Genomic DNA, 7,330 nt, shown 5'->3' on the forward strand with positions numbered 1-7,330 from the left:
CTTTCATACTAGGTTTAGGACCTCCTATTGAAGCTTGTAGGCTGCGTTTACACAGGCAGCTCAATTCTGATTTCGGCCTACCGGGGAACAGTGGGTTAACTGCCTTGTTCAGGGCAGAACTACAGATTTTTACCTTGTCAGCTCGGGGATTCGATCCAGCAACCTTTCGGTTACTGGCCCAATGCTCTAACCACTAGGCTATCTGCCACACCAAAATTATTTGTTATACTGTTTTATAAGATATGTTTTTATATTGTGTTAGATTTGTTGTTAATACATATTTTATATATACACACATATATATATACACTACCAGGCAGAAGTTTTAGAACACCTACTCATTCAAGGGTTTTTCTTTGTTTTTACTATTTTCTACATTGTAGAATAATAGTGAAGACATCAAAACTATGAAATAACACATATGGAGTCATGTAGTAACCAACAAAGTGTTAAATAAATCCTTCATATAAGTTCATTTGTGGAATTTCTTTCCTTCTTAATGTGTTTGAGCCAATCAGTTGTGTTGTGACATGGTAGGGGTTGGTATACAGCAGACAGCCCTATTTGGTAAAAGACCAAGTCCATATTATGGCAAGAACAGCTCAAATAAGCAAAGAGAAATGACAGGCTCTCATTTCATTAAGACATGAAGGTCAGTCAATGCGGAAAAAAGTGCAGTCGTAAAAACCTTCAAGTGATGAAACTGTCTCTCATGAGGAAAGGAAGAGCCAAGGTTCATTAGAGTTAGAGTTAACTGTCTCTCGTGGAGACCGCCACAGGAAAGGAAGAGCCAAGGTTCATTAGAGTTAGAGTTAACTGTCTCTCGTGAGGACCGCCACAGGAAAGGAAGAGCCAAGGTTACCTCTGTTGCAGAGGAGAAATTCATTAGAGTTACACACACCTATAAAACACACACCTGGTCAGGACTCGAGACACACACCTATAAAACACACACCTGGTCAGGACTCCAGACACACACACCTATAAAACACACACCTGGTCAGGACTCGAGACACACACCTATAAAACACACACCTGGTCAGGACTCCAGACACACACACCTATAAAACACACCTGGTCAGGACTCCAGACACACACCTATAAAACACACACCTGGTCAGGACTCCAGACACACACCTATAAAACACACACCTGGTCAGGACTCCAGACACACACCTATAAAACACACACCTGGTCAGGACTCCAGACACACACCTATAAAACACACACCTGGTCAGGACTCCAGACACACACACCTATAAAACACACACCTGGTCAGGACTCGAGACACACACACCTATAAAACACACACCTGGTCAGGACTCCAGACACACACCTATAAAACACACACCTGGTCAGGACTCGAGACACACACACCTATAAAACACACACCTGGTCAGGACTCCAGACACACACCTATAAAACACACACCTGGTCAGGACTCGAGACACACACACCTATAAAACACACACCTGGTCAGGACTCCAGACACACACCTATAAAACACACACCTGGTCAGGACTCGAGACACACACCTATAAAACACACACCTGGTCAGGACTGGAGACACACACACCTATAAAACACACACTATGACACCATGATGTGCATGTACTCACACAACGATGAGGCAAACGCACACACAGCTATTTCACACAAACACTACTGACAGATACACAATCTATGGGAGCAATATTGTATGAACCAAGCACTTGGTCAATAACTCCCATTGGAATAATCTGCTTTAGCCTGATAAAAAACTCAATATACTTTACTAGTGGATTATACCAATCATCACAATGATGCAGATAACATATATAAACCCTGGATTATCCATCTGAATCTCAGATAATATATATAAACCCTGGATTATCAATCTGAATCTCAGATAATATATATAAACCCTGGATTATCAATCTGAATCTCAGATAATATATATAAACCCTGGATTATCAATCTGAATCTCAGATAATATATATAAACCCTGGATTATCAATCTGAATCTCAGATAATATATATAAACCCTGGATTATCAATCTGAATCTCAGATAATATATATAAACCCTGGATTATCAATCATCAATCTGAATCTCAGATAATATATATAAACCCTGGATTATCAATCTGAATCTCAGATAATATATATAAACCCTGGATTATCAATCATCAATCTGAATCTCAGATAATATATATAAACCCTGGAATATCAATCTGAATCTCAGATAATATATATAAACCCTGGATTATCCATCATCAATCTGAATCTCAGATAATATATATAAACCCTGGATTATCAATCTGAATCTCAGATAATATATATAAACCCTGGATCATCAATCTGAATCTCAGATAATATATATAAACCCTGGATTATCAATCATCAATCTGAATCTCAGATAATATATATAAACCCTGGATTATCAATCATCAATCTGAATCTCAGATAATATATATAAACCCTGGATTATCAATCTGAATCTCAGATAATATATATAAACCCTGGATTATCAATCTGAATCTCAGATAATATATATAAACCCTGGATTATCAATCATCAATCTGAATCTCAGATAATATATATAAACCCTGGATTATCAATCTGAATCTCAGATAATATATATAAACCCTGGATTATCCATCATCAATCTGAATCTGTGTGTCTGTGTGGCCAACAGGGCTCTGGTATGCTGCTTCGGGACAGGCCTCCCAATCCTCTAGATCCCTGCCTTGCCATTGGTGCCACGTTCTGTCCCTGACTAGCCCCTGTGCAGATCCTGGTGTGTAAACAGACACTCCACGTAAATATCCTCACACACTGACTGGAACCCTCCAGGAACTGTGGAGGGGAATCATACTTGACTATGAGGGATCCCAAAGGAATAGAAGGTGGAGTGTAGTGTGGTTGTGGTGTTGTGTGTGGTTGTGGTGTTGTGTGTGTGTGTGGTTGTGGTGTTGTGTGTGTGTGTGGTTGTGGTGTTGTGTGTGTGTCCAATCCACAGCGGTTCCTGCTGCTGCCTTCAGAGTAGACCGTTATACCAACGCTGTAGTAGTGCTGGTGTAGGATAGTATTCATCCCATGCCCCTCTCTCTCTATATATATATATATAAACCTCTCTCTCTCTCTATATATATATATATATATATATATATATATATATATATATACTGCTCAAAAAAATAAAGGGAACACTTAAACAACACAATGTAACTCCAAGTCAATCACACTTCTGTGAAATCAAACTGTCCACTTAGGAAGCAACACTGATTGACAATAAATTTCACATGCTGTTGTGCAAACGGAATAGACAACAGGTGGAAATTATAGGCAATTAGCAAGACACCCCCAATAAAGGAGTGGTTCTGCAGGTGGTGACCACAGACCACTTCTCAGTTCCTACGCTTCCTGGCTGATGTTTTGGTCACTTTTGAATGCTGGCGGTGCTTTCACTCTAGTGGTAGCATGAGACGGAGTCTACAACCCACACAAGTGACTCAGGTAGTGCAGCTCATCCAGGATGGCACATCAATGCGAGCTGTGGCAAGAAGGTTTGCTGTGTCTGTCAGCGTAGTGTCCAGAGCATGGAGGCGCTACCAGGAGACAGGCCAGTACATCAGGAGATGTGGAGGAGGCCGTAGGAGGGCAACAACCCAGCAGCAGGACCGCTACCTCTGCCTTTGTGCAAGGAGTAGCACTGCCAGAGCCCTGCAAAATGACATCCAGCAGGCCACAAATGTGCATGTGTCTGCTCAAACGGTCAGAAACAGACTCCATGAGGGTGGTATGAGGGCCCGACGTCCACAGGTGGGGGTTGTGCTTACAGCCCAACACCGTGCAGGACGTTTGGCATTTGCCAGAGGACACAAAGATTGGCAAATTCGCCACTGGCGCCCTGTGCTCTTCACAGATGAAAGCAGGATCATACTGAGCACGTGACAGTCTGGAGACGCCGTGGAGAATGTTCTGCTGCCTGCAACATCCTCCAGCATGACCGGTTTGGCGGTGGGTCAGTCATGGTGTGGGGTGGCATTTCTTTTGGGGGCCGCACAGCCCTCCATGTACTCGCCAGAGGTAGCCTGACTGCCATTAGGTACCGAGATGAGATCCTCAGACCCCTTGTGAGACCATATGCTGGTGCGGTTGGCCCTGGGTTCCTCCTAATGCAAGACAATGCTGGAGTGTGTCAGCAGTTCCTGCAAGAGGAAGGCATTGATGCTATGGACTGGCCCGCCCGTTCCCCAGACCTGAATCCAATTGAGCACATCTGGGACATCATGTCTCCCTCCATCCACCAACGCCACGTTGCACTGCAGACTGTCCAGGAGTTGGCGGATGCTTTAGTCCAGGTCTGGGAGGAAATCCCTCAGGAGACCATCCGCCACCTCATCAGGAGCATACCCAGGCGTTGCGGGGAGGTCATACAGGCACGTGGAGGCCACACACTACTGAGCCTCATTTTGACTTGTTTTAAGGACATTACATCAAAGTTGGATCAGCCTGTAGTGTGGTTTTCCACTTTAATTTTGAGTGTGACTCCAAATCCAGACCTCCATGCGTTGATAAATTTGATTTTCATTGATAATTTTTGTGTGATTTTGTTGTCAGCACATTCAACTATGTAAAGAAAAAAGTATTTAATAAGAATATTTCATTCATTCAGATCTAGGATGTGTTATTTTAGTGTTCCCTTAATTTTTTTGAGAAGTGTATAAACCTCTCTCTCTCTCTATATATACATACATATAAAAACCTCTCTCTATATATATATATATATATATATATACATAAATAAAACAATGAGGCTACTCCTTTTCAAACCACATTCAAATCAACTGGGCCTTTATTATTATGAAAGGGACATTGGGGATACGGACCACATAACCCTAGTCAAAAAGTAGTGCACTACTTAGTCTATAGCGTTCCATTTGAGACATATCCCCGGACATTTAGATACGTTGTACATTCAACAACTTCAGTAGTAGTCAACACAAATCAAATGCAATCAAACATGACAAACTACGGTCCTGATTTAGAATCAATTGTTTTCTTATTTCTTCCATTATGGCACAACAACAACAAAAATCAGTCTATGAAATTAAAAGGAGAATAAAAAATAGGTTCTAAGAAGATAAACCAGGATAATACCAGGTTGTTATTGTAAAAAAATAAAGGCTCTCAATAAAGTTGAGAAATTCCTTTTTGTATTTCAGAATTCCCAGATGGAGGATTCCCTGATTTCCTGCTTCTTCCCTCCAGATTCAGGGAATATTCTAACCAGGATTTCTGAAGGAAAACCTGGGAATTTGGGGAAAGTTAGGAGAATCTTTCAAACGTAATGCTAAATAAAAAGGTTAAATAAATACAGTACTTCTATACTTCTAGTACTTCTCTGGCAGTTAGATACTGTACTGAATACAGTACTTATATACTTCTAGTACTTCTCTGGCAGTTAGATACTGTACTGAATACAGTACTTCTATACTTCTAGTACTTCTCTGGCAGTTAGATACTGTACTGAATACAGTACTTCTATACTTCTAGTACTTCTCTGGCAGTTAGATACTGTACTGAATAGGTTTGGCAGTTAGATACTTACTGCAGGTTTTTAGCAGGTTTTTAGGGGGGAAATGGCACATTACCAGAGTAAAAAATGACCTAGAGTACTAACCTAAGAATAAATACTGAATGTTTTCAATGAAAATAAATGCATTGACATAATCTCCCTACACATTAGTCGGAATGTATAAACAATCAATTCATCCTAAAAATGTGAATGTTTTTATTTGAATCTTATAATATAAAATACATCTGGAGTTAAATAAGACTAGGGAGTAATTAGTGCAGTAGATGCTTTAGACAGCATCAAATGGCACCCTATTCCCTACATAGTGCACTACTTTTGACCAGGGCCCCATAGAGCTCTGGTCAAAAGTAGTGCACTATGAAGGGAATAGGGTGCCAGCAGCCCTAAATACCTGATTTAAAAGGAGACACACACACCTCCTTTACAAGTTCTCATCAGCAGCACCAACATTCTCACACTAACATCCTCTCCCACCACCCCTCCCCCTCCTCTCATCAACCTTGGTGTTCTTGTCTGTCCCCCCTATCCCTCCCCCTTCTCTATTCTGTCTCTCCCCCTATCCCTCCCCCTTCTCTATTCTGTCTCTCCCCCCTATCCCTCCCCTTCTCTATTCTGTCTCTCCCCTATACCTCCCCCTTCTCTATTCTGTCTCTCCCCTATCCCTCCCCCTTCTCTATTCTGTCTCTCCCCCTATCCCTCCCCTTCTCTATTCTGTCTCTCCCCCTATCCCTCCCCCTTCTCTATTCTGTCTCTCCCCCTATCCCTCCCCTTCTCTATTCTGTCTCTCCCCCTATCCCTCCCCCTTCTCTATTCTGTCTCTCCCCCTATCCCTCCCCCCTATTCCCTTCTCTATTCTGTCTCTCCCCCTATCCCTCCCCTTCTCTATTCTGTCTCTCCCCCTATCCCTCCCCTTCTCTATTCTGTCTCTCCCCTATACCTCCCCCTTCTCTATTCTGTCTCTCCCCTATCCCTCCCCCTTCTCTATTCTGTCTCTCCCCCTATCCCTCCCCCTTCTCTATTCTGTCTCTCCCCCTATACCTCCCCCTTCTCTATTCTGTCTCTCCCCTATCCCTCCCCTTCTCTATTCTGTCTCTCCCCCTATCCCTCCCCCCCTCTCTCTATTCTGTCTGTCTCCCCCTATCCCTCCCCTTCTCTATTCTGTCTCTCCCCCTATCCCTCCCCCTTCTCTATTCTGTCTCTCCCCCTATCCCTCTATCCCCCCCTTCTCTATTCTGTCTCTCCCCCTATCCCTCCCCTTCTCTATTCTGTCTCTCCCCCTATCCCTCCCTTCTCTATTCTGTCTCTCCCCCTATCCCTCCCCCTTCTCTATTCTGTCTCTCCCCTATCCCTCCCCCTTCTCTATTCTGTCTCTCCCCTATCCCTCCCCCTTCTCTATTCTGTCTCTCCCCCTATCCCTCCCCCCTCTCTATTCTGTCTCTCCTCTATCCCCCTGGTCTCAGTCTGATCTTGGTGGTGTCCCTCCAGGGGTAGATGAGTTCTCCCAGAAACAGCCCTCATTCTCTCTCTCCCTGGTCCTAGTCTATCTTGGTAGTCTTCCCCCCCTATCCCTAGGGGTAGATTCTGTCTCTCCCAGAATCCCCCCCCTGGTCCTAGTCTATCTTGGTCTCAGTCTTGTGTCTCCAGGGTAGATGAGTTCTCCCAGAAACAGCCCCCTGGTCCTAGTCTATCTTGGTAGTCTTGTGTCTCTAGGGGTAGATGAGTTCTCCCAGAAACAGCCTCCCCTGGTC

At 43.4% G+C, this 7,330-nt stretch overlaps 1 protein-coding gene across 1 annotated transcript in view; it reads right to left on the reverse strand.

Annotated features, from left to right (window-relative positions):
- Positions 1-7,302: 7,302 nt before the first annotated feature.
- LOC135564852 (phosphatidylinositol N-acetylglucosaminyltransferase subunit Q-like) overlaps positions 7,303-7,330 on the reverse strand; it is a 26,962-nt gene continuing 26,934 nt past the window's right edge. Inside the window, exon 14 of the mRNA XM_065010920.1 lies at positions 7,303-7,330. This exon is cut by the window's right edge and continues 319 nt beyond it. The gene's annotated coding sequence lies outside the window, so the exon portion shown is untranslated.

Source organism: Oncorhynchus nerka, linkage group LG26 (assembly GCF_034236695.1).
Source record: "Oncorhynchus nerka isolate Pitt River linkage group LG26, Oner_Uvic_2.0, whole genome shotgun sequence".
Taxonomy (NCBI): domain Eukaryota; kingdom Metazoa; phylum Chordata; class Actinopteri; order Salmoniformes; family Salmonidae; genus Oncorhynchus; species Oncorhynchus nerka.